The sequence below is a fragment of the Neofelis nebulosa genome, chromosome 1, assembly GCF_028018385.1.
Source record: "Neofelis nebulosa isolate mNeoNeb1 chromosome 1, mNeoNeb1.pri, whole genome shotgun sequence".
In the NCBI taxonomy this organism is placed as follows: Eukaryota; Metazoa; Chordata; class Mammalia; order Carnivora; family Felidae; genus Neofelis; species Neofelis nebulosa.
The window spans coordinates 111,515,457-111,542,755 of record NC_080782.1 but is presented as its reverse complement, the minus strand read 5'-3'; the positions used below and the strand labels follow the sequence as shown (position 1 = coordinate 111,542,755).

The 27,299-nt window shown below is 40.2% G+C and overlaps 1 protein-coding gene across 2 annotated transcripts in view; it reads right to left on the bottom strand.

Moving 5' to 3' along the window:
- Nucleotides 1-27,299, bottom strand: part of ELOVL7 (ELOVL fatty acid elongase 7) — an 81,139-nt gene that overhangs the window by 30,851 nt on the left and 22,989 nt on the right. Inside the window, exon 1 of one of the 2 annotated variants that reach the window (XM_058731741.1) lies at nucleotides 22,442-22,575. The exons of the other annotated variant lie outside the window; for it this stretch is intronic. The gene's annotated coding sequence lies outside the window, so the exon portion shown is untranslated. Of the gene's footprint in view, nucleotides 1-22,441; nucleotides 22,576-27,299 lie in introns of those variants that run through there. 2 annotated transcript variants of the gene reach the window in all.

The window sequence follows — 27,299 nt, the reverse complement described above, 5'->3', positions numbered from 1 at the left end:
TGCTGGTCGGAGTGCAAATGAGCATAACCCTTAGTAATGGCAATTTGGCACTAACTATAAATGTGTATCTTTTATCCTAGCAATGCTACTCCTAGAAACTCATCCACAGATACACATGCACATGTACAGAATGACATATATTCAAGGTTATTCATTGCATCAGTTAGTAACAGCAAAAGACTAGAAACAAGCCAAGTGTCTATTAAAAGCGGACTGGTTAATAAATCATAATGCATCTAAACCATGAAATATTATGCTATTGTAAGTAAGAATGAGGAAGTGCTCCATGTACTGATATGGAAAGATATCCAAGATAAATGTCTATGTGAAAAAAAGCAAAGGAAGGTACATAATTTTTAAATGACTAACTTTTACATTAAAAAGGAAGGAAGGAATGAGAATACAAGTTTGCATTTATTTATTTTAGCACAAAACAGACTGTAAAAAGATATCCATGGGTAAGGGAATGGTACAAACTGGGGTGCAGGGATAGTAGGTAGATCTCATACTGTAGTTTTAAACTAATGTTAATATATTACTTATCCAAAAATAAAGAATTGAAATATTTTAAAGGAAAAAAAAAGAATAGGATCAGCCATATCTTTGCTGGGACATTACTACTTAAACATCCACACACAAATGCACATATACACCAAAGAGAGATTTTTATCTTACTTCCTCAAGGGTTCATCCCCTCCAGAGGATCTCTCCAAGTTCAGGGAAGTATCTCAGCCTGGCTTTGACACATTCTGTCTCCTTGAGCTGAATTCAGACTCAAGATTGGCTGTGGTGATGCCAGAGTCTTGCTGGAGTCAGCCTGGACTCTTGCTTTCCTATGGATCGTTTCCATAATGAAGGTATGATGTGGGCCAGGAGCAGGGGCTCTAGGGTCACAAAAGGCTTGGTTTGAATCCCACCACTTAATAGCTGTGTGATTCTGGGCAAACTGAAAGCTCAATGTCCTAATCTGTAATATGGTGATTCTACAACCTGCCAAGATAAACTAACTCAGAGTTAGTTTTGAGGACCATACGAGATTATGCCTTTTTGTTAAGTTTAGAGCACAGAATCTGATAAAGAATGAACATTTAATCAAAGTCAGACATCATTGCTTGCAGAGATAAGTTGTCCCTTATCTGGCCAAACTCACTATCTATTAGAGTTGAATGTCATTTTATACGATAAATCTAGAGAAAACTCTACTACTTTCATTTTAAAAGCTGGTATGTCACAGATTATAATGCTTCTTCCCTTGATGTTTTCCAACTGTTTTGGTAAGAGCGTATCAGATCATGCTAAAAGCTACCTGCCTGTCCACCTTAACCACCGATAAAACAGACCTCAAGCTATTATTCTCATGATTAAGTGCCCAAATGATGCTGTCTAAATTACTCAAAACCAGAGTAAAAGATTCTAATTATATATGGCATATGGTGAGGTTACATTTCTGTTTTCTGTGCAATTCCTTCCTCCTCTTATTTTTTTTCCTCACTGATTCTACACAGGATATTCTCCTCTCCTCTCACTGAAGCACAAAAACTCAAGAAGCTAGACTCTGAGGCAGGTCAGAAATATTCACAGGCAGTAAACAGAGCTGGTTTCTCTAATCCCAAACACTACATAAGACTGAGATGAAGGGAGATGAGGAAGGTACTCAGAGAACCAACTCACAGTAGATGGGAAGGAGCAGCAGAAGCAGATGTTTTCTCCAAACAGGTAGTAGATGGAGGGGACTGGTGGGGTAAGAAAGGGATCCATTAGCCCAAATTCCTGGAGTGTGGACTCGCTCACTGATCCTTTCCTTGTAGGTAACTTGACATCCAACAAGTGGGCCCACCAGCAGATAAGGAATGTGCAAAATTGTGTAAGGATGAGGCATGAAAAGAAAACCTGATCTTTTCGCTTGCTGGAAGTGACAAGAAGCAGCTGAGAATCTTCTAAGCTGGACAGTGATAGACTGGATGCCAATATTACATTGTAGGGACTGGTCTAGAAAACTGTTAACAACTGAATTTGGGGCAGCCTAGGTTGTCCTGCAAAAGATATAGTGCTACTCCTAGACTAGACTCAGGCATCTCTCCCCACTACCCCTAACCATACTATGATTTAGCATGACACTTGATTGTTGGACAACAACATAGAGATGAGAAGAAACTTACACTAGGTGGTGAAGGTACAGAGGTATCTTCTAGCTGACAGCATAACTGAGACCTTAATAACCAATTTAAAATGCTCAGTTGGGGCGCCTGAGTGGCTCATTCAGTTGAGCATCCAACTCTTGATTTCGGCTCAGGTCATGATTCCAGGGTTGTGGGACCCAGCCTTATATGGGGCTCTATGCTGAGCATAGAGCCTGCTTAAGATTCTCTCTCCCTCTTCCCCCTCCCCCATTCACTCTCTAAAATAAAAATAAAACAGGGGTACCTGGGTGGCTCAGTTAAGCATCCAACATCAGCTCAGGTCATGATCTTTCAGTTCATGGGTTCGAGCTCCACATCGGGCTCTGGGCTGACAGCTCAGAGCCTGGAGCTCCTTCAGCTTCTGTGTCTCCCTCTCTCTGCCCCTACCCCACTTGCGCGTTCTCTCTCTCTTTCTCTCTCTAAAATAAACATTAAAAAAATTTTTTTAAATAAAAATAAAATGCTCAATGGCATAGTATTTCAGGGCTAGTGATGCCACAAAAATTAAGGTTCTCATGTAGGTGAAGCAGAGACTTAAAGCTCATAAATGGTACACAAGTGACCACGCCACCAGTAAGGGTGGAAGAGACAAGGGATATAGGAGAGGCCCACCCCCAAAGGCCTCAAAATTATATGGTAGGAAACAGGAACTTGTTGATGGAGGACTGGTGCTGGAATACCACTGCCTACCACCGACCCATGAATTCCACTCCTTGTTTTTGACAGTATCACATGGTGACTGGGGTATTTGGTAAAGAAGGGACTTGAAACTACCCAGACTAGCGTCTTAAGGCCTCCATTAAAGATGTCAAGTTCAGGGCGCTTGGGTGGCTCAGTTGATGGGGCGTCCGACTTCAGCTCAGGTCATGATCTCGCGGTTCATGGGTTCGAGCCCCGCATTGGGCTCTGTGCTGACAGCTCAGAGCCTGGAGCCTGCTTCAGATTCTGTGTCACCCTCTCTCTCTGCCCCTTCTTGGCTCATGCTCTGTCTGTCTCTCTCTCTCTCAAAAATAAATGTTAAAAAAAAAAAAAAAAGATGTCAAGTTCAAATGTGAGAAATGTGGCTGCTGCCAACAGAAGACCCTTCCCTCCAGCAGCTTACCTGGAGACTATCTGAAGCCACAAGCTGCTTATGTCAGTGCAGCATGAATATAACACCAGAACCAAGAGGGGATGCTTGAGGTATCTGATCACCTCATACATTTGGCTCAATCATAAGGCAGAACTCATCTGAGAGAACTTCTTGGTGGAATTCACCCAGATGAGAATGGGACCATAGAGCTGCCTGTGATAGGAAGTACCTATCAGGAGTCCAGAAATCTAAAACCATGGTCCACCATTTCCAGGTAAACTCTCCCATGTAGAGATTTAGCCAAACCCTGTAAAATATGTAGGGGACACCTTCTCTGAGGGAAAGGAGTGGCAGAGTCAGCATATGGCTTTCCTAAGGTGTGTCTAAGATCCATAAACAAGGCCTTATGGTTTTCCATTTCTCTTGGATGTTTGGGAGGTTCTGGCCTTCCCAATGATCTTTGCTTTTGAAATTAGACCATCAGGGACAAACCTGCAAGAAGAGATCTGGCTAGCCACACATGCTGCTTGAAGACACAAAAGGAGATATAGTAAGGTACCAGCATACAGATGGGATCTATGATGGAAATGAGGACAGTAGGGTAAACAACAAAATAGCTGACCTTCCTGTGGAAAGCCACATCTGGCCTCATACTGAGGAGGTTTGAAACTTTACCTCTGTACAAAGCAGGGAGGAGAGAGGGACAGGGCAAATCAAGTTATTCCATAGAAATCATAATTGCTCATTGGAGAACTGGTGAGGGAAACATGGCTTCAAAGGCAGCCAGTGTTACAAGGGAGGAGAGCAGAGCCAGCCTGGAAAGCAAAAGGAAAAGGCACTCAAGCCCGACTCATTAGAAGGGGACAGGGGAAGTTCTGCAGTGAATCAGAACCAGGTGGCATCAGGATCTCAGCACATGCGGTGCTTAACAGTCTTTGGGTGAAAGTGTCACACAGCCTCTCTCTGAGTAATGACTCTGGAAAACCAGAGTTCACATGCAGTCTCTGCTCCTGTTATCTTAGGAAGAAAAAATGCTGAGATAAGAAGCAAAAGCTCGTGAAGAATTCAAAGACTGCTAGGGAAACTTCCACCTAGATAGTAATCTGTGTTTCCTGTGTATTCCCCTCCCCATCTGTTTCCTCCCTGGATCCAGTTCCCCCACCCCACCCCTATCCTCTGTATGTAAGCAGAAAGAAAGCCTTCCTTAAAGAGGTTGTGAGTCTCAGTGCTGGACAGAAGGGTGCCTGAGTCTGCTCCATCCCAACAGTTTAGTAAGACTGAGGCTGGAGGAAGGGGATCAGAAACTTTTAAGCATATTAAAATGTGAGAAATGACTGTAAAATAATAATTTGTTTGTTTAAACCTGGGTTTCTCAACCTTGGTTGTACTAACATTTGGGGATAGACAATTCTTAGCGGTGGGAAGCTGTCCTGGGCACTGCAGGATATTTAGCACCAACCATGGCATTCCCATGCCAGGAACACCTCCTTCCCAGTTGAGACAACCAAAATGTTTCCAGGACTTGCCAAATTGCCAATCCCCAGTTAAGAACCACTACTTTACTTATTTTGTTGTTTATTTCCTTTTGAGAGAGAGAGAGAGAAAGAGAGAGAACTCCCACAGCGGGGGAGGGGGAGAGAGAGAGGGAGACACAGAATCCAATGCAGGCTCCAGTCTCTGAGCTGTCAGCACAGAACCCTATGTGGGGCTCAAACTCATGAACTGTAAGATCATGATCTGAGCGGAAGTCAGATGCTTAACTGACTGAGCCACCCAGGCACCCCGAGAATCACTGATTTAAATTAAACTACCAACAAAACAATGATTCATCCAAATAATAGTTTGCTTCAGAATTACCACTTTAGCAACAATACATTTATTTCAGTGATGCTGCCATTCAAAACAATTTTTGAACTTTTCTTTACAAACTGATGTCCGAGTTTTTCAGAATTTCATGTAAATGACTTTAAGGGAGAAATCTTTGTCTACTACTTCAGAGAAATCAAGTTCATAACCAATCAGAACTTAAGAATGGTTCTGAAGGTAAATGGATGAAGCTGAACTCCACCTTAATAAGTGGGGTGGGAAAGGGGGCAATGGAGTAGCTTTAATCATAATTTACTACTAACATTTTCAACTTATAGGTTTGTAACATGAAGACAATTTCAAAATAAAAATTAGTGGAATAAATGTATAGTAGCCTGAGGTGGCTGTTTTACAGGAAACACTCATTTCTATGTGTACATTCCAGCTATTAGTTCAAATCCTTGTTCTCTATCATCTACTATGAACTTCAATTAAAAGTAAATTTAGAATGTGAAACAGACTCAGTGAAAAATGATTTCAAATGACAGATTTTCAATATTGTTAATTAACACACACACACTATAGAAGTAAAAATACGTTTGACACACCTACCATACAGGGTTTTGCATTTCATTTTAATGTTACACACATGCACGCGCACACGCGCACACACACACACACACACTTATGTTTTTCTTTGGGATTTCCTTTATCACTCCCCCCACTTTTTTGCCATGTCTATTGAATAACTATGTTGTATAATCCGTCTTGGGAGTGAAACAGAACAGCAGAAAGCAAAAGGACAGAAAGTTTCATCCTAGCTTTTGAGTTACTGAGGCGGAGGCACTTAGCCAATACAGAAGAACCAAAGGACATAAACAGAGATTGAAGAGGAAACATCTGGGGTTTCCAGGCCTCCTAGCAGAGAAGAGCATGCTTCAGGCTTGACTGAGGAAGAGTTGGAGAGAAAGCATTTAGTGCAGATCTCAACGAGAAGGGCAAGGAACCCTGGCAAGGTGCCAGGTAGGATTTCGGGAACCGAGAGCAGGAGTGGTCAGGCTCAGGTGCCCACGTAGAGAGGGAACAGGTGGTTGATGGGGCCTTGGAAGGCATAGAGAGCTTCTCTTACTCTGGAGTGGAGCAGGAGCAGCATAAACATTTCTGAGCACCCTTGACAGACCCAGAAGAACAGCACAAGAGCTGTAGAAAATGAAGTTGTCATGCGCTAGCAACAACACAGACCTGCAGGGACAAGTGGCCAGAGACTCGATGGGACCCCAGTATCTTGTGGGATGTCAATGTAGACAAAGGACACTGAGGACTAAAGGGCTCCTCCTTCCAAGTAACTTGGTATCACATAAGCTCGTTCTAACTTGCTGAGGGATACAGAGAGCGGTGGTCATATTTAGGGTTGCTTGAAATAGGTTCCTGACACCCAAAAGAATAAAGAAAGCTGTATAATGGGGCGCCTGGGTGGCTCGGTCGGTTAAGCATCCAACTTCGGCTCAGGTCACGATCTCGCGGTCCGTGAGTTCGAGCCCCGCGTCGGGCTCTGGGCTGATGGCCCAGAGCCTGGAGCCTGCTTCCGATTCTGTGTCTCCCTCTCTCTCTGCCCCTCCCCCGTTCATGCTCTGTCTCTCTCTGTCTCAAAAATAATAAAATAAACATTAAAAAAAATTAAAAAAAAAAGAAAGCTGTATTAAAAAATAAAAATTAAGATACAAAGTAATAAAATTTTCTTCTTACATAGCTGTCTTTGTCAGTTGAGGTTTGGAAACACTTACTTTAGGTATAGAATGAAGTCATTACAAGTTTTTCCCTTTCTATATCCCTTATATAGGTGGTTGCCAGACCTGGTTGATAATGAGAATTACATGGAGAGAGATCTGGATTCAGTTAGTATATATGGGGAGATTATGGTGATGGGCCAGGTTTGGGAACCTTTCTTAATGCTGCATAAACCAATGTCAGACACGACAACGTCCACAACATAAGGCAAGAGCATAAAATTTGTGACAGAGGATTCAGTTCATGAACGTGACCAGGATATGATAAGATATCTGGGTCAAGAAGGGCAGCAACAGGAGACGCAATCAATACTGGAATGTTTTCTCTAGTGATGCAAAACATCCATAAGAGATGTGAAATGTGGGAGATCTCTTAATCAGCACATACACCCAAGATATAAAGAAAGTAGCCTCATACTCTGAGAGCAAAATAAGCTTGAAGCTCCCAAACATGTGCCAAAGAGAAAATCATTGCCCCATCTTAGGTTTTAGTAAATTACAGAAAATTAGAATATAAGCCTTGTCTTTTAGGCAAACAAAAGTGACCAAAAATATCAAATACAGGAACTAACCACCTAGCTTTCCGTTTTGCAAGTAGAAATGTTATAGGATCACGAAAAAAGTTTCTGTCTGCAAGAGAATGCTCAAAGTGGCTTAAACAGTAAGAGGGTAAGTTACAGAAAAAGAGGTCTAAAGATAGGGAAATGTCTTCTGGGTTGATTAATTTCTGTTTTTGTCATTTTTGTGGAAAAAGATGGTGGCAGTCATTCCAATTATGTTCTCATACACCTTCATGGAGACCAAAGGGTCTCTTCCAATGTGTCTCTTTTTCAGGAGCTCCAAAACCCTTCCCAGTGCTCCCCAGAAGTTCTTTAAATGTCCCTTCCCAGGACTGCACCACCTGCCAACATCTAAGCCATGCATTGAGAAAGGATTGGGACTGCAGGGGTTTCTTTAGGGTACCTGGTATCGCAACCCCACAGGGACATGGGGAAGCACATGGCTTCGGAGAGGAAGGAGGAGCCTGAAATGAGATAAGAGTGGTTTCTCCACAAAGAAGAAAGGGGGTTAGCTTTGAGAAACGATGTCTGCTGAAACTGTGGCTGAAAGCGATTCCTCTGTAGTGACATTTCCAATATGAACTGAAGCTCTTGACAGTGAGACCATCCACCTAAGTGCTGCGTGTCCTGGTGATATGTGCTCAGGATAAACTAATCTTGACTTTTGTGTGTGTTTAATTAAGACATGGTTAGTAAGTTAAGCATTAAGCATGTTTTGCAGCATCTGAGACTTTCTAGACTTTCAATATATTTATTTAGAATTATCTTGTGCCACAGTCTCTTTGATGATATAGGTGGCACATTATAAATTCATAAACACAAGACAACATAGGGTTGAACTCACACTTGGAAATGCTACACCACTTCCACAAACTGACATTTTTCTGGCTGGTATACACAAATTTAAATAAAATGAGCACTTCTCCCCTCCAGTACCCATGACATGGGGGTGCATATTAACATTCTCTATATAGGATAGACTCAGGACTGTCCTTCAATCAGATTTAAGAATTGTCATTTCCACGTCAAGCAGGACCTCAAAACAAGTATCTGTGCCATCTACTCCATTCCTTACTATTCCACTCTTTCATTGACTTTCACTTCTTCACTTTTCCTTAATATCAGAGGGCTCTGGAAAATATAACACTATATATGCATGACCCACCAGACTAATTAAGATTACATTTCTGTTTGGCTTGAGCTCTGCAACATTATCAGTACTCGTAAGTTTGAGCAGAGAAGCAGACAAACTTGTTGAGATGTTCATTCAACAACTTCAACATGTTAATACAACAACTTGTTAGAAATGAAGGACTCCTAGAAACGAGCAAGAGGCTCTACGAGGAAACAAGTCATATAAACACAGCGCAATGCTAAACATGTTATTTATTATGCTTACTGCTACTCTTAGCAGAGCAATCAGTATCCTTGCCAAGACTTTGGTCCCACTTCAGCATTTAACACTGGAAACATGAAGCAAGTTTAGAGAAGACTCAGAGAACATTGAGGGTAAATAAGGGCCTGCTTAAATCATTAGCAGGTATAAAACACAGTCCAATGCAGTAGGGAGCAGGACGAGGAAGACAGGAACCCTGCCCTTGGACTTCCTCAACTCATGGAAAGATTCCAGGAAATGTGGTAAGTCTGAGAAAAGCATCTGAAAAATTGTACAGATGAAAGTGACCACCAGGACGAATAGGACTTGCTTCTCTGTCAGAAGAAGTGAGGTATACCTCCAGGACAGTTCAATTCCTACTTGTAACCTAAATCCTAGAACAATGCCCTGAGTAAAATAGGTGCTCAATAAATATCTGCTGGATGAATTTTAAAATGCTGTAAGCTCAGGGTGCCTGGGTGGCTCAGTTGGTTAAGCATCCAACTTCAGCTCAGGTCATAATCTCACAGTTCATGGGTTCGAGCCCCACATTGGGCTCTGTGCTGACAGCTGAGGGCCTGAAGCCTGCTTCAGATTCTGTGTCTCCCTCTCTCTCTGCCCCTCCCCTGCTCACATTCTGTCTGTCTGCCTGTCTGTCTCTCTCTCTCAAATAAACATTAAAAAAATTTTTTTAAATGCTCTAAATAAATAAATAAATGGCAAAGCAAGGGGGCCAAACCAAAGATCCCCTCACTTAGGCCTTCTCCACTTTTCTTCCAATGAATGTAATACTCCTCCCATTCATTTTCTCTTCAAACACAAGGTATTTTTTGAGCATTTATTGCTCTGCAAGGAAGTGCTGAGCAGAATACAATATTATTTTTAAAATATGGTCCCTCAATTCAAACGACTTTCGATTTGACAGGAAAAATAAATGCCTACACAGATATCCAAAATGCAAAGCAGAACACAGGGTCACACAAATAGTTCACAGAGAGTACTACAGCTTTTAGGAATGAAGGTTCACTTCTGGCACATGTGACCAGGAAGAAAGGTATAATGGAGGGGAGGATACACGAGCTGGGCTTTAAGAATAAGATTTCAATAAGCAAAAACATGTGCACCTGGGAGAGAAGACAGACATACATTGCAAGCAGAGAGCCCTCCAAGGGAAAATTCATTCATTTATTTACTTAATCAGTATTATCGCTTTTATTACTTTTGCTGGAGATGATTGATTTTTATTTATTAAAGTATAATTGACATACGATATTATATTTATTGCAGGTGTACAACACAGTGACTTGACATTTGTATAATAGTTGTGTAATAGTTTCCACGATAAATCTAGTTACTACCAGTCACCTTACAAAGTTAATACAATGCTATTGACTCTATTCCCCATGCTCTACATTACATCCCTGTGACTTATTTTATAAACAAAGTTTGTACCTCTTAATAGCCTTCACCCATTTCACACGCCCAATCCCCCTCCCCTCTGGCAGTGACCAATCTTTTTTCTGTACCTTTAAGTCTGCGTTTTGTTTTGTATTTTAGATTCCACATATAAGTGATATCATGCAGTATTTGTTTTTCTGTGCCTGACTTACTTCACTTAGAATAATACTCTCAAGCTACACTCTCTCTCTCTCTCTCTCACACACACACACACACACACACACACACACACACACACACACACCCCACGTCTTCTTTTTCTGTATCTCAGCTGTTTTTACTGAATATGATTTTTATTTATTGTGGTATCACTGACATATGATATTATACTAGTCTTTGATGTCCAACAGAGTGACAAATAATGCAGCAATCAACATCTATCTTTTTGAATTAGTGTTTTTGTTTTCTTCAGATCAATACCCAGTAGAATTGTTGGATCATTTTGTAGTTCTATTTTTAATTTTTTGAGGAACCTCTATACTGTTTTCAACAGTGGCTGAACCAATTTACTCAAGGGTTTCCTTTTCTTCACATCCAGGCCAAAACTTGTTATTTCTTGTCTTTTTGATGATAACCGTTCTGATAGATGTAAGGTGATATCTCACTGTGGTTTTATATCGCATTTTCTTGATGATTAGTAATGTTGAGTATCTTTTCTTGTATCTGTTGGTCATCTGTGTGTCTTCTTTGGAAAAATGTCTATTCAGATCCTCTGCCCATTTTTTAATTGGACTGTTCCTTTTTTTTTTTCCACTGAGTTGTATGAGTTCTTTACACATTTTGTATATTAATCTCTAATCAGATATATCATTTGCAAATATCTTCTCCCATTCGGTGGGTTGCCTTTTCATTTTGTTGATAGTTTCCTTTACTCTGCAGAAGCTCTTTGGTTTGATGTAGTCCTATTTGTTTACTTTTGCTTTTGTTTCCCTTGTCTTTGGAGTCAGATCCAAAGCAAACATTGTTAAGACTAATGTCAAGGAGCTTTTGCCTATATGTTTTCTTCTAGGAGGATTTTGGTTTTAAGTCTTACATTCAAGTCTTTAAACCATTTTGAATTTATTTTTCTATATGGTGTAAGACAGTGGTCCAGTTTCATTCTTTTGCATGCAGCTATCCAGTTTTCCCAACACCATTAATTGAAGACACAGTCCTTTCCCCATCATATATCCTTGGCTCCTTTGACCATGTATATGTGGATTTATTTCTGGGCTCTCTATTCTGCCTTGTTGATCCTTGTGTCTGTTTTTATGCCAATACCATACAGTTTTGAATACTATAGCTTTGTAGAATAGTTTGTAATCAGGCAGTGTGGTACCTCTGGCTTTGTTCTTTCTGCATTGTTTTGGCTATTCAGGGTGTTTTGTGGTTCCATACAAATATAATTATTTGTTCTAGTTTTGTGAAAAATGTCATTGGAATTTTGATAGTGATTGCACTGAATCCCTAGATTGCTTTGGATCATAAGACAGTTTGGCAATGTAAATTCTTCCAATCCATAAACATATGCTATCTTTCCATTTAATTGTATCTGTTTCAATTTCTTTCATCAATGTCTTACACTTTTTAGTTTACAGGTCTTTCACCTCCTTGGTCAAATTTATTGACATTTTTTTTTGATGCGATTATAATTGTATCATTTTCTTGATTTCTCTTTCTGATACTTTATTATCAGTGTATAGAAATGCAACAGATTTTTGCATGTTAATTTTGTATCCTGCAATTTTACTGAATTTTATTTATTAGTTATAACAGATTTTTGGTTGAGTCTTTGGGGTTTTCTATACATAAGTATCATGTCATCTGCAAAGAGTGGCAATTTTACGTCTTCCTTTCCAATTTGGATACTTTTTATTTATTTTTCTTGACTAGTTGATGTGGCTAGGACTTTCAATACTATGTTGAATAAAGTGGGTATAGTAAGCATCCTCGTCTTGTTACTTAAAGGAAAAGCCTTCAGCTAGTCACTGTTAAGTATGATATTAGCTATGGGTTTTTAATATATAGCTTTTAGATGTTAAGGTATGTTCTCTCTATACTCACTTCATTAAGAGTTTTTATCATAATTGGATGTTGAATTTTGTCAAATGCTTTTTATCTATCTATGGAAATGATCATATAATTTTTACTTTTCATTTTGTTAATATGGTGTATTGCATTGACTGACTTGTGGATGTTGAACCATCTTTTCATCCTTGGAATAAATTCCACTTGATGATAGTGTATGATTATTTTAATATATTGTTGAATTTAGTTTGCTAATATTTTACTGACAATTTTTGCATCTAGGTTTATAAGGGATATTAACCTATAATATCCATGTCTCGCTTGGGTATCAGGGTAATGCTGGCCTTGTGAAATAAGGTTGGAAGCTTTCCCTCCTTTTCAATTTTCTGGAAGAGTTAGACAAGGATAGGTATTAAGTCTTCTTTGAATGTTTGGTAGAATTCACCAGTGAAGGTGTCTGGTCCTGGACTTTTGTCTATTTCAAGGTTTCTGGTTATTGATTCAATATCCTTACTAGCAATTAGTCTATTAAGATTTTCTATTTCTCCTTGATTCAGTCTTGGAAGCTTGTAAATGTCTAGGAATTTATCTCTTCTAGGCTGTCCGATTTGCTGGTATATATCATTCATAATAGTCTCTCATGGGGAAGATGGCGGCGTAGGAGGACGCTGGGCTCACCCCGCGTCCTGCTGATCACTTAGATTCCACCTACACCTGCCTTAAGAACCCAGAAAACCGCCAGAGGATTAGCAGAACGGAGTCTCCTGAGCCAAGCGCAGACGAGAGGCCCACGGAAGAGGGTAGGAAGGGCGGCAAGGCGGTGCGCGCTCCACGGACTGGCGGGAGGGAGCCGGGGCGGAGGGGCGGCTCGCCAGCCAAGCAGAGCCCCCGAGTCGGGCTGGCAAAAGCGGAGGGGCCGGATGGACTGTGTTCCGACAGCAAGCGCGACTTAGCGTCTGGGAGGTCATAAGGTAACAGCTCTGCTCAGAAAGCGGGAAGGCTGGAGGACAAAGGGAGGGAGAGCTGCTGAGCCCCCGGACTGCAGAGCTCAGCTTGGCGGGGAACAAAGGCGCTCGCCAGCGCCATCTCCCCCGCCCATCCCCCAGCCAGAATCCCAAAAGGAACCAGTTCCTGCCAGGGAACTTGCTCCCTCCGCGCAAAAACCCAACTCTGTGCTTCTGCGGAGCCAAACCTCCGGCAGCGGATCTGACTCCCTCCCGCTGCCACAGGGCCCCTCCTGAAGTGGATCACCTAAGGAGAAGGGAGCTAAACCTGCCCCTCCTGCCCCCGTGCACCTTGCCTACCCACCCCAGCTAATACGCCAGATCCCCAGCACCACAAGCCTGGCAGTGTGCAAGTAGCCCAGACGGGCCACGCCACCCCACAGTGAATCCTGTCCCTAGGAGAGGGGAAGAGAAGGCACACACCAGTCTGACTGTGGCCCCAGCGGTGGGCTGGGGGCAGACATCAGGTCGGACTGCGGCCCCGCCCACCAACTCCAGTTATACACCACAGCACGGGGGAAGTGCCCTGCGGGTCCTCACCACTCCAGGGACTATCCAAAATGACCAAACGGAAGAATTCCCCTCAGAAGAATCTCCAGGAAATAACAGCTAATGAACTGATCCAAAAGGATTTAAATAATATAACAGAAAGTGAATTTAGAATAATAGTCATAAAATTAATCGCTGGGCTTGAAAACAGTATACAGGACAGCAGAGAATCTCTTGCCACAGAGATCAAGGGACTAAGGAACAGTCACGAGGAGCTGAAAAACGCTTTAAATGAAATGCAAAACAAAATGGAAACCACGACGGCTCGGATTGAAGAGGCAGAGGAGAGAACAGGTGAACTAGAAGATAAAGTTATGGAGAAAGAGGAAGCTGAAAGAAAGAGAGATAAAAAAAATCCAGGAGTATGAGGGGAAAATTAGAGAACTAAGTGATACACTAAAAAGAAATAATATACGCATAATTGGTATCCCAGAGGAGGAAGAGAGAGGGAAAGGTGCTGAAGGGGTACTTGAAGAAATTATAGCTGAGAACTTCCCTGAACTGGGGAAGGAAAAAGGCATTGAAATCCAAGAGGCACAGAGAACTCCCTTCAGACGTAACTTGAATCGATCTTCTGCACGACATATCATAGTGAAACTGGCAAAATACAAGGATAAAGAGAAAATTCTGAAAGCAGCAAGGGACAAACGTGCCCTCACATATAAAGGGAGACCTATAAGACTCGTGACTGATCTCTCCTTTGAAACTTGGCAGGCCAGAAAGGCTTGGCACGATATCTTCAGTGTGCTAAACAGAAAAAATATGCAGCCGAGAATCCTTTATCCAGCAAGTCTGTCATTTAGAATAGAAGAAGAGATAAAGGTCTTCCCAAACAAACAAAAACTGAAGGAATTTGTCACCACGAAACCAGCCCTACAAGAGATCCTAAGGGGATCCTGTGAGACAAAGTACCAGAGACATCACTACAAGCATAAAACATACAGACATCACAATGACTCTAAACCCGTATCTTTCTATAATAACACTGAATGTAAATGGATTAAATGCGCCAACCAAAAGACATAGGGTATCAGAATGGATAAAAAAACAAGACCCATCTATTTGCTGTCTACAAGAGACTCATTTTAGATCTGAGGACACCTTTAGATTGAGAGTGAGGGGATGGAGAACTATTTATCATGCTACTGGAAGCCAAAAGAAAGCTGGAGTAGCCATACTTATATCAGACAAACTAGACTTTAAATTAAAGGCTGTAACAAGAGATGAAGAAGGGCATTATATAATAATTACAGGGTCTATCCATCAGGAAGAGCTAACAATTATAAATGTCTATGCGCCAAATACCGGAGCCCCCAGATATATAAAACAATTACTCATAAACATAAGCAACCTTATTGATAAGAATGTGGTCATTGCAGGGCACTTTAACACCCCACTTACAGAAATGGATAGATCATCTAGACACACAGTCAATAAAGAAACAAGGGCCCTGAATGATACATTGGATCAGATGGACTTGACAGATATATTTAGAACTCTGCATCCCAAAGCAACAGAATATACTTTCTTCTCGAGTGCACATGGAACATTCTCCAAGATAGATCATATACTGGGTCACAAAACAGCCCTTCATAAGTTTACAAGAATTGAAATTATACCATGCATACTTTCAGACCACAATGCTATGAAGCTTGAAATCAACCACAGGAAAAAGTCTGGAAAACCTCCAAAAGCATGGAGGTTAAAGAACACCCTACTAACGAATGAGTGGGTCAACCAGGCAATTAGAGAAGAAATTAAAAAATATATGGAAACAAACAAAAATGAAAATACAACAATCCAAACGCTTTGGGACGCAGCGAAGGCAGTCCTGAGAGGAAAATACATGGCAATCCAGGCCTATCTCAAGAAACAAGAAAAATCCCAAATACAAAATCTAACAGCACACCTAAAGGAAATAGAAGCAGAACAGCAAAGGCAGCCTAAACCCAGCAGAAGAAGAGAAATAATAAAGATCAGAGCAAAAATAAACAATATAGAATCTAAAAAAAACTGTAGAGCAGATCAACGAAACCAAGAGTTGGTTTTTTGAAAAAATAAACAAAATTGACAAACCTCTAGCCAGGCTTCTCAAAAAGAAAAGGGAGATGACCCAAATAGATAAAATCATGAATGAAAATGGAATTATTACAACCAATCCCTCAGAGATACAAACAATTATCAGGGAATACTATGAAAAATTATATGCCAACAAATTGGACAACCTGGAAGAAATGGACAAATTCCTAAACACCCACACTCTTCCAAATCTCAATCAGGAGGAAATAGAAAGCTTGAACAGACCCATAACCAGCGAAGAAATTGAATCGGTTATCAAAAATCTCCCAAGAAATAAGAGTCCAGGACCAGATGGCTTCCCAGGGGAGTTCTACCAGACGTTTAAAGCAGAGATAATACCTATCCTTCTCAAGCTATTCCAAGAAATAGAAAGGGAAGGAAAACTTCCAGACTCATTCTATGAAGCCAGTATTACTGTGATTCCTAAACCAGACAGAGACCCAGTAAAAAAAGAGAACTACAGGCCAATATCTCTGATGAATATGGATGCAAAAATTCTCAATAAGATACTAGCAAATCGAATTCAACAGCATATAAAAAGAATTATTCACCATGATCAAGTGGGATTCATTCCTGGGATGCAGGGCTGGTTCAACATTCGCAAATCGATCAACGTGATACATTACATTAACAAAAAAAAAGAGAAGAACCATATGATCCTGTCAATCGATGCAGAAAAGGCCTTTGACAAAATCCAGCACCCTTTCTTAATAAAAACCCTGGGGAAAGTCGGGATAGAAGGAACATACTTAAAGATCATAAAAGCCATTTATGAAAAGCCCACAGCTAACATCATCCTCAATGGGGAAAAACTGAGAGCTTTTTCCCTGAGATCAGGAACACGACAGGGATGCCCACTCTCACCACTGTTGTTTAATATAGTGCTGGAAGTTCTAGCATCAGCAATCAGACAACAAAAGGAAATCAAAGGCATCAAAATTGGCAAAGATGAAGTCAAGCTTTCGCTTTTTGCAGATGACATGCTATTATACATGGAAAATCCGATAGACTCCACCAAAAGTCTGCTAGAACTGATACATGAATTCAGCAAAGTTGCAGGATACAAAATCAATGTACAGAAATCAGTTGCATTCTTATACACTAACAATGAAGCAACAGAAAGACAAATAAAGAAACTGATCCCATTCACAATTGCACCAAGAAGCATAAAATACCTAGGGATAAATCTAACCAAAGATGTAAAAGATCTGTATGCTGAAAACTATAGAAAGCTTATGCAGGTAATTGAAGAAGATATAAAGAAATGGAAAGACATTCCCTGCTCATGGATTGGAAGAATAAATATTGTCAAAATGTCAATACTACCCAAAGCTATCTACACATTCAATGCAATCCCAATCAAAATTGCACCAGCATTCTTCTCGAAACTAGAACAAGCAATCCTAAAATTCATATGGAACCACAAAAGGCCCCGAATAGCCAAAGTCATTTTGAAGAAGAAGACCAAAGCAGGAGGCATCACAATCCCAGACTTTAGCCTCTACTACAAAGCTGTCATCATCAAGACAGCATGGTATTGGCATAAAAACAGACACATAGACCAATGGAATAGAATAGAAACCCCAGAACTAGACCCACAAACGTATGGCCAACTCATCTTTGACAAAGCAGGAAAGAACATCCAATGGAAAAGACAGTCTCTTTAACAAATGGTGCTGGGAGAACTGGACAGCAACATGCAGAAGGTTGAAACTAGACCACTTTCTCACACCATTCACAAAAATAAACTCAAAATGGATAAAGGACCTGAATGTGAGACAGGAAACCATCAAAACCCTAGAGGAGAAAGCAGGAAAAGACCTCTCTGACCTCAGCCGTAGCAATCTCTTACTCGGCACATCCCCAAAGGCAAGGGAATTAAAAGCAAAAGTGAATTACTGGGACCTTATGAAGATAAAAAGCTTCTGCACAGCAAAGGAAACAACCAACAAAACTAAAAGGCAACCAACGGAATGGGAAAAGATATTTGCAAATGACACATCGGACAAAGGGCTAGTATCCAAAATCTATAAAGAGCTCATCAAACTCCACACCCGAAAAACAAATAACCCAGTGAAGAAATGGGCAGAAAACATGAATAGACACTTCTCTAAAGAAGACATCCGGATGGCCAACAGGCACATGAAAAGATGTTCAACGTCGCTCCTTATCAGGGAAATACAAATCAAAACCACACTCAGATACCACCTCACGCCAGTCAGAGTGGCCAAAATGAAGAAATCAGGAGACTATAGATGCTGGAGAGGATGTGGAGAAACAGGAACCCTCTTGCACTGTTGGTGGGAATGCAAATTGGTGCAGCCGCTCTGGAAAGCAGTGTGGAGGTTCCTCAGAAAATTAAAAATAGACCTACCCTATGACCCAGCAATAGCACTGCTAGGAATTTATCCAAGGGATACAGGAGTACTGATGCATAGGGGCACTTGTACCCCAATGTTTATAGCAGCACTCTCAACAATAGCCAGATTATGGAAAGAGCCTAAATGTCCATCAACTGATGAATGGATAAAGAAATTGTGGTTTATATACACAATGGAATACTACGTGGCAATGAGAAAAAATGAAATATGGCCTTTTGTAGCAACATGGATGGAACTGGAGAGTGTGATGCTAAGTGAAATAAGCCAGGCAGAGAAAGACAGATACCATATGGTTTCACTCTTATGTGGATCCTGAGAAACGTAACAGAAACCCATGGGGGAGGGAAAGGAAAAAAAAAAAAAAGAGGTTAGAGTGGGAGAGAGCCAAAGCATAAGAGACTGTTAAAAACTGAGAACAAACTGAGGGTTGATGGGGGGTGGGAGGGAGGGCAGAGTGGGTGATGAGTATTGAGGAGGGCACCTTTTGGGATGAGCACTGGGTGTTGTATGGAAACCAATTTAACAGTAAATTTCATATATTAAAAATTAAAAAAAAATAAAAAATAGTCTCTCCTGGTCCTTTGTATTTCTATGGTATGAGTTGTGACTTCTTTTTCATTTCTGACTAATTTGCACAATCTCTTCTTGGTGAATCTAGTTAAAAGTTTGTCAATTTTGTTTATCTTTTCAAAGAACCAACTCTTAGTTCCATTGACCTTTTTTGCCTTTTTAGTCTCTATTTCATTTATTTCCACTCTGATCTTTATCATTTCCTTCCTTCTACTAACTCTGGAGTTCATCTGTTCTTTTTCTATTTCCTTTCAGTATAAAGTTAAGTTGTTTGAGATTTTCTTGTTTCCTGAGGTAGGCCTGTATCACTATAGACTTCCCTCATAGAAGTGCTTTGGCTGTGTCCCATAGATTTTGGTAGGTTGTATTTTTGTTTTCATTCTAGGTGTTTTTTGTTTTTTTTTCTTTGATTTCTTCTATCACTTAGTAATTGTTCAGTAACATGTTGTTTAATCTCTGTGTATTTGTAGTTTTCCTGTTTTCTTCTAATAACTGACTTCAAGTTTCATACCATTGTGGTCAGAAAAGATGCTTGATATGATTTCAATCTTCTAGAATTTACTGAGACTTATTTTGTGGCCTACCATATGATATATCCTGGAAATATTCCATATATACATGAGAAGAATGTAAATTCTGCTGCTTTTGGATGGAATGCTCCGCATATATCTATTAAGTCCACCTGGTCTAAGTGTCATTTAAAGCTGATATTTCCTTAATAATTTTCTGTTTAGGGGCGCCTGGGTGGCGCAGTCGGTTAAGCGTCCGACTTCAGCCAGGTCACGATCTCGCGGTCCGTGAGTTCGAGCCCCGCGTCAGGCTCTGGGCTGATGGCTCGGAGCCTGGAGCCTGTTTCCCATTCTGTGTCTCCCTCTCTCTCTGCCCCTCCCCCGTTCATGCTCTGTCTCTCTCTGTCCCAAAAAATAAATTAAAAAACATTGAAAAAAAAATTTAAACAAAAAAATATTTTTCTGTTTAATCTATCCATTGATGAAGTAGGATGTTAAAATCCCCTACTATTATTGTATTGCTATCATTTTCTCCCTTTTGGTCTGTTAATATTTGCTGTATATATTTTGGTGCTCACATGTTGGGTGCATATATATATCAACCAATATTCACCATTGTAGGTGCCAGTGATATAGTAGAAAACAAAACAAATCCTGCCTTTGTATGAAATTATAGAAAAGCTCCTCGTGTGTTTCAAAAATGTTTGTTAGTCTTTTTTGTTAGTGCATAGAATTAAGGAAATTAACAAAATAAATACCAAAACAGGAAAGGTAGATTCCAATGGTGGTATTGATTGTGAAGGCACCAAAAGTCAGGATAAAGAATTCTTGAGTAGTTAGTTCTGTTGACAATGGAGAATCATTAGAGGTTTCTCAATCAGGGAATGTCCTAACCAAAGTGGTGCTTGGAAAGATTAACTGGGTGGTAGAGTCCAGGGCTGGGTAACTGAGGGTGTGGTTTGGAAGTAGGAAGAACAATTAGGCAACTAGTGTATCCTATTGGGAAGGATCCAGCATAAACATCATTTCCTCTGATGTAATCCCTGATTTAATCAGTCAGGGTTAGGTCTCACGGAGGTGTTCTCATAATAATCTGTCTCATCTTGACAGTACTTATTGCATAGTATTGCAGATGCCTGTTATTAATTCTTATCTTTCCATTAATCATAAAGGAAGAAACTGAGCTTCATTATCTTTGTATTCCCAGTGCCTAGACTAATGTCTGGCATGTAGCAGACAAAATTTGTGGTTTGAGAAAATACTCAAGTGTTATGCATTGAATTGTATCCCCTCAAAATTCATATGCTGAAGTGCAAACACCTAGTACATCAGAATATGATCTTATGTGGAGGAAGAATCTTTACAGAAGGTAAATTAAATATATCTAGAAAATATTCACACAAAAACCTATATACAAATATCTATAGTGACTTTATTCATAATCACCCCAAACTGTAAACAACCCAAGTTCCTCAATTAATAAATGGATAAACAAACTGTGGTATATCCTTTCAATGAAATGCTACTCAGCAAAAAAAGCAAAGGGACTAGTGATATTTACAACATAGACGAATCTCAAATATGTTTATGCTAAGTGAAGTATGCCAGACTCAAAAAACTATATACTATATGATTCCATTTACAACATTCTGAACAAAGCAAAGCTATAAATACAGACCTTATCAGCGGTTACCAGGGTATGGAGTTTGGAAGAAGGGTTGATTACAAAGCACCGTACAAAGAAATGTTTTAGGGTGATGGAAATACCTGTATCTTAACTCTGATGGTGGTTACATGATTCTATGAGTCAAAACTCGTAGAACTATCAAGCAAAACACAGTGAATTTACTGAATGTAAAAAGAGTTAATTTACTGAATATAAATTTAAAAGATTTTAAAATCCCTCCAAAAGTAAATTACATATAAGAGAGAAGAAACTTAGGCTGCATCACACTTTTCTAAAGCAAAATTCAATGGTAAGTGAATTAACACAACATTTTTAAAGAAACAAAGTATAACCCAGGAGTATTATACCTAACTAAGATCTTGCTCAAGTACAAAGGCAGCAGAAATACCTCCTCAAGAATGGAAGAACTCAGGGTATATAATATCCATCAGCTTTCTTGAAAAAACTTTATGATGACAAAATCAAGTCAATATAGAGATGAATCAAAAAATACAGGAATAGAGAAGCCCTTTAAAAAAGACTTGTTGGTAAAGCCCTGACTTTGGCTTTCAGAACATAGCATTCTTCTAACTGGCCTCATCTCTTTCCATCTGTAAGCTCTTAATCGCTTTATTCTGCTGGGTTTCTTCTTCATACTCCCGCACTGGGGGTTTCTCCCCTCAATATGTACCAGTAATTTTTTTTGTCTTTGCATCTACTTGCTCCTACTATTATAGTAACAACTCCCAGATCTATACTCTGAACCCCAATCTTGTACCTTTGCCAGACTCGACCATTCCCAACTGCCAATAAACACTGTAACTTGGACATTCCACTGCCACACAAAACCTAACTAATCTCAAAAGGAACTTAACTTGCCCAACTCCTTCCACCAACTGGCTTCTTTACCCAACACCGATGTTAGTGGCTTGACTTTTCTTCTGATCCAAAACATTACAATCATCTTTGACTCTGCTTTTTTGCCTCTAACCTGTGAGCTGTTACAAATTCTCTGAGTTTTCTTAGATGAAAACTTTCTCCATCATTCTCACTACTAACAACTAGAACCCCACTGCACACCTATATTACTGCAACTAAGCCTGGAAAACTCCTGCCTACACTCTTATTTCCTTTAAATTCCTGCTTATGGCTAATATTATTACCAGAAAAAAAATCACCCTAACATATCACTTTTACCTTCTTCTCCCCCAGGATGCCCTATTATAAATCACTTTAGGCCCAAGTTCTTAGCTCCATTATCTGACTCCACTCTCCCCTTTCAACTTTACTTCCCACCACTCTCTTCTACTCTTTGATATTAAAAACCTCTTTTTTTCCCATTTTTTTCTTTTATCTCCCACCTGTCCCTCCCCACCCCTCCCCACACCCAAAGTCACCAACTGTTTGGTTTTCTTCCCATCACACTTTTTCTACTTACATAAACTGGGGACTTGCAAACTTCAAGCGGTGCTTGTTCACAGACCCAGTTGTAGCACATGAGGATTTATAAGAAGGGGAAGCAGCAGCTCAACTGGACAGGCAGATTGCAGCTGAATAATAAAGATCCCTAAGAGCGAGTGTGTCACATTTGTCTTAGAGCATTAGCTCTCAAATAAAAATACTGACTCAATCACAGTATCACAAGAAAGCACCAACAAGTATAACAAAATACCATTTCTCTTGTAATCACTATGGATGAGATTTGTATGAACACTTCCTGCCATGGGAACTTTGCCACTGTGTGCCTCAGATGAAAGCAGTTCCTCTGCTTTCATAAATTAGCCAAGAGGTTCAAAAGCAAGGCAGCAACAGGCTGCACTAAGCAAAGCAGACCTTCTCTTGGACAAAGGTCGGAAAGACTTTTCTCCCTTGCCCAAATCAACCCGGCCCAACCTGGAGCAGAGATTGAGGGAGACACAGATTTTGCAATTAAAAATCTTTTTTTTTTTTTTTTAATTTTTATTTTAGACAGAGAACGCACTTAGGGGAGAGGGGCAGAGGGGCAGAAGAGGGAGGTGAGAGTGAGTGAGTGAGTGAGTGAGAGAGAGAATCTTAAGCAGCCTGACGTGAAGCTCAATCCCATGACCATGGGATGATGACCTGAGCCGAAATCAAGAGTTGGACACTCAACCTACTGAGCCACCCAGGCATCCCCAAAAGCTATCTTGATTTAAGTTTTAAGGTGGGACTCTTGGAAAGAATACCATTTTAATAATGAGTTAAAAGATGCAAGCAAATATGTGAAACAGGTGGTTAAAGCTTAAGTAGGAATTCATGAGGCAGCACCTGGGTGGCTTAGTAGGTTAAGTGTCCAACTCTTGATTTTGCTTCAGGTCATGTTTCCGTAGTTCATGGAATCAAAACCCACATTGGGTTCTGCACTGACAACACAGCATGGAGCCTGCTTGGGATTCTCTTTCCCCCCATCTCCTTCTCTTTCTCTGCCCCTCTCCTGCTCACTCGTGCTCTCTCAAAATAAAGAAATAAACTTTAAAAAATAAAGTAGGAATTCATGAGTAAGAAACAGAACCACAGATGACAATCAGCTTTCTCATCAAACCTCAGAAGTCTTGGATTATTGCTCAAAAAGTGAAGAGGTATTAACAGATCTTGTGTGGAGGGAGGTTTCTTGAAGAAACAAAGGGAGCTGATCTAACTTAACACAGGCAGCACAACCAGGCAGATCTGAAATCAGATGCTGCCTCTATTTCCTGAGGCAAGGGACAGCCAGTTCCTACCCAAGTTACCCAAGGGAATAACAAGAGTGCCCACCCATCCAGGGCTCTGTGTCAAGTATTACTCTAGGTGTTTCATTCATATGATCTAGTTAATCCTCATAGCAACACTATGAAAGACATATCATTATCTTCTATGTCACAGAGAAGTAAACTGAAGCCCAGAGAAGTTAAATAACTTGTTCCTTAGCACACAGTTATTATGCTGCAGGGCAGCTGTTCAAAATTCAACAGGACTCTAGTCTGTGTTCATCTACTAGAGCATGCAGCATTCTAGTGTGGAGGGTGGTAAGAGAGGCAAGATGGCAAAAAAGACTTAGCCAATCAACCAACATTTGTTAACCCCAAAGTTGGCCCTATGCTGGAGATTCAAGAGTGGACCAGACAACCACTAAATTGTATACTTTGAATGCGTGGATTGTGTGGTACATGAATTATATCTCAATGAAGCTATTTTTAAAATGTAGACTAGACAGAGTTCTTGCCCTCTTGGAGTTCATATACAAGTACACAGTAATATAACATATGCTTTACAAGAGCAATGAGCCTAGATTGCTTTTAAGAGAGGGCACTCACTCCAGTCTAGAGCTTGAATCATGGACAGAGATGAAGAAAGTCTTCCTGGAGGAAGTCATGTCTGAGCTGATCACTGAAAGGGTAAGTAGGAGCGAGGCTGGTGTATCCTGCAGAAATGTAACTTGGGGATTTCTAATAAGAGAAAGTTAACACGATCTAATCAAGCTGAGACTTTTACACCTGAGATGGCTTGTAGTTCTCCTTACTGCTAATCTCCCCAGTCCACCATATGGAAAAGTGTCAAAAAGGATAAAGGTAGACTCAAGGAAAGAAAGCTTAAGTCCCCCACTGGGACAAATCTCCAAATTCAGTAACAAAATCTAGAAGTGTCAACCACCCACCCTCACAGATAGGTTAACACAGAGCTGAAAGTCTTTGCATGAAGAGGTCTGTCCACCGATAGATGAGGAAACAAAGCCAGCCTGCCTATTGTTAACAATTAGATGCTACCCTTCATATAAAAGAAACCATTTAAAATTTATGTGTTGAGTAAACTTAGTAGACTGTGATAGTTCTTTTAAAATTACAGAAAGTGATATGAAACTGAATGCAAACTGAGGAAGAAGTCCCTTTAAAATCTCAAAAACAGGGGCGCCTGGGTGGCTCAGTTGGTTAAGCGTCTGACTTCGGCTCAGGTCATGATCTCGCGGTCATGAGTTTTCGAGACATGAGTTATTTTTGAGACATGAGTTCGAGCCCCACGTCGGGCTCTGTGCTGACTTCTCAGAGCCTGGAGCCTGTTTCATATTCTGTGTCTCCCTCTCTCTCTGCCCCTCCCCCGTTCATGCTCTGTCTCTCACTCTGTCTCAAAAATAAATAAACGTTAAAAAAAATTTTTTTTTAAATAAAATCTCAAAAACAAAGTTAGTCACCAGAATTTTCTAGCAATGCACAGAAAGGTGTTGTAAATGAAGGTTTTAAAAGACAGAATGATTGATCTCTAGAGAGAACAGGATTAGTCAAGCTCTTTTTGCTTTCATTTTACCAATTTTCTCACCTAGACCTGGATCTGCTAAGCAGAATTACCTACTTGCAACTTTGCTCAGTCTTTGCTTTGTCTACAGATATAACCAATTATAAATGAATGACTGGGGGGATTCTAGTTTATGAATCAGTTTCCTGAGTGTGGCTGGCCTTCCATTAACTCACTTAGGCCCTAAGAATGTATTTCTCCCCTCCAAACACACCAAATGACTTATGAATCTAGATTTCCAAGGTGGCCAGTTTGAGGGCTGTTCATGGAGACCCCAGACACAGCTTCAAAGAGAAGTGGGCAAAATTATCTGGAAGAATTTACTTTGCCATAGCAATACTTCTTAACAGTAAGTGGAAAGTTCAGAGCTGGAAGCTTTACTTCTCCTAAAACTCTGATCCCGTGAAGAGCACCACACAGACTACACTGCAGCTAAAAGGAAATGACAGGACCTGTGTGAAGTGATAGCCTTAGACCCAAAGCACATACAGAATTTTAAGTAGTGGCCTTTAAATATATGCTGCTGGGGCAGACACCTGGATGGCTCAGTTGGTTAAGTGCCCGACTTCGTCTCCGTTGAATCAGGTCTTGATCTCACAGTTTCAGTTCAAGCTCTGCATAATGCTTGCTGCTGACTGAGCACACCCCACTTCAGATCCTCTGTCCCCTTCTCTCTCGGCCCCTCCCCCCACTCTCAAAAATAAATAAACATTAAAATATTTTTAAAAAATAAATATATGCCAGCAAGCTAATGTAATGAACTAAAATTAAGAGAACTTTTGTATAATACAATAACCAACCTATATGACTTCTCCTAAAAGAACGTGATTTCTAATTGGATTAAAGAATTCTAACATGTTTCCCCTCTAAATAACCCACAGAAAATACTTTTCATTCTTTAAATGTTTTTTTCACTCCTCACTATACAAGGACATAAAACTATGAAAAATACTAGCAAGATAAAGAACATGTATCTAGAATCATAGAGCTGGGAAAGAATTTAAGAATTATCTAAATCTACTCTTTAAATTCAGAAAACTATATAGGCAAATGAGTATTGTATTTTTCCTTTAGCATTCTTCAGACTAAAGTCAGAAAAACCTTGGAAAAATCATGTTTTTGCCTAAACTTTGCACTGAAAAACAGGAGCTAAAAATGCGGAAAGCCTTCAGGTTTGCTAAAGCGGAGATGGAATAGGAGAGTTATGTCCTAGCCCAGAAGTCACAGTAGTTTTTATCTCAGATCAATGGAGTGAAGAGGTATCTCGAGCAGATCTGAGGCATGTCCTGGAATACTGTGTAATAATACCAATTCCAAGGTGAGAACCTGTCTGAGCTCTGCCAACCTTATCTAAGACCTGAGGTCTGGGGCAATTTTTAATCTTTCTGAATCTCTATTTCCTATTTACTAAATGAGGACAATATAGTCCGTCTAAAAGGTTTTGTAAGTAATGGGGTGCCTGGGTAGCTCAGTCTGTTGAGCGTCTGACTTTGGCTCAAGTCATGATCTCACAGTTCGTGGGTTCAAGCCCCGCATCGGGCTCAGTGCTGACAGCTCGGAGCCTGGAGCCTGGAGCCTGCTTTAGATTCTGTGTGTCTCTATCTCAGAAATAAATTTTAAAAAAAATTTAAAAATAATAAAGAATAAAAGGTTTTGTAAGTATTAATCAATGGCATGGTTAACCTTAGGCACTACATTGGGTAAAGGCTTTACCTTTACAGACTGGGAACAGTAAACTAAGATGCAAACCTGAAGGTTATTTACCTGTACCCTAGGACAACCCACAACACCACAAACACAATTCCAGACACCATAACAGGATTTTGAAAGAGGGCTGGCCCCAGCTGTCTCAACACGTAGCTCTTAGGAAAATATACAATGACATTTCAGCTTCTCTGCAAGTTGTGACACTTTAATGTTTCAAAACCTAACCAGTACACTTAGGAATTTAGCACATGATTGATACATATGAATTTTAAATTACTGGACAAAATATAGATTATTCAATAAAT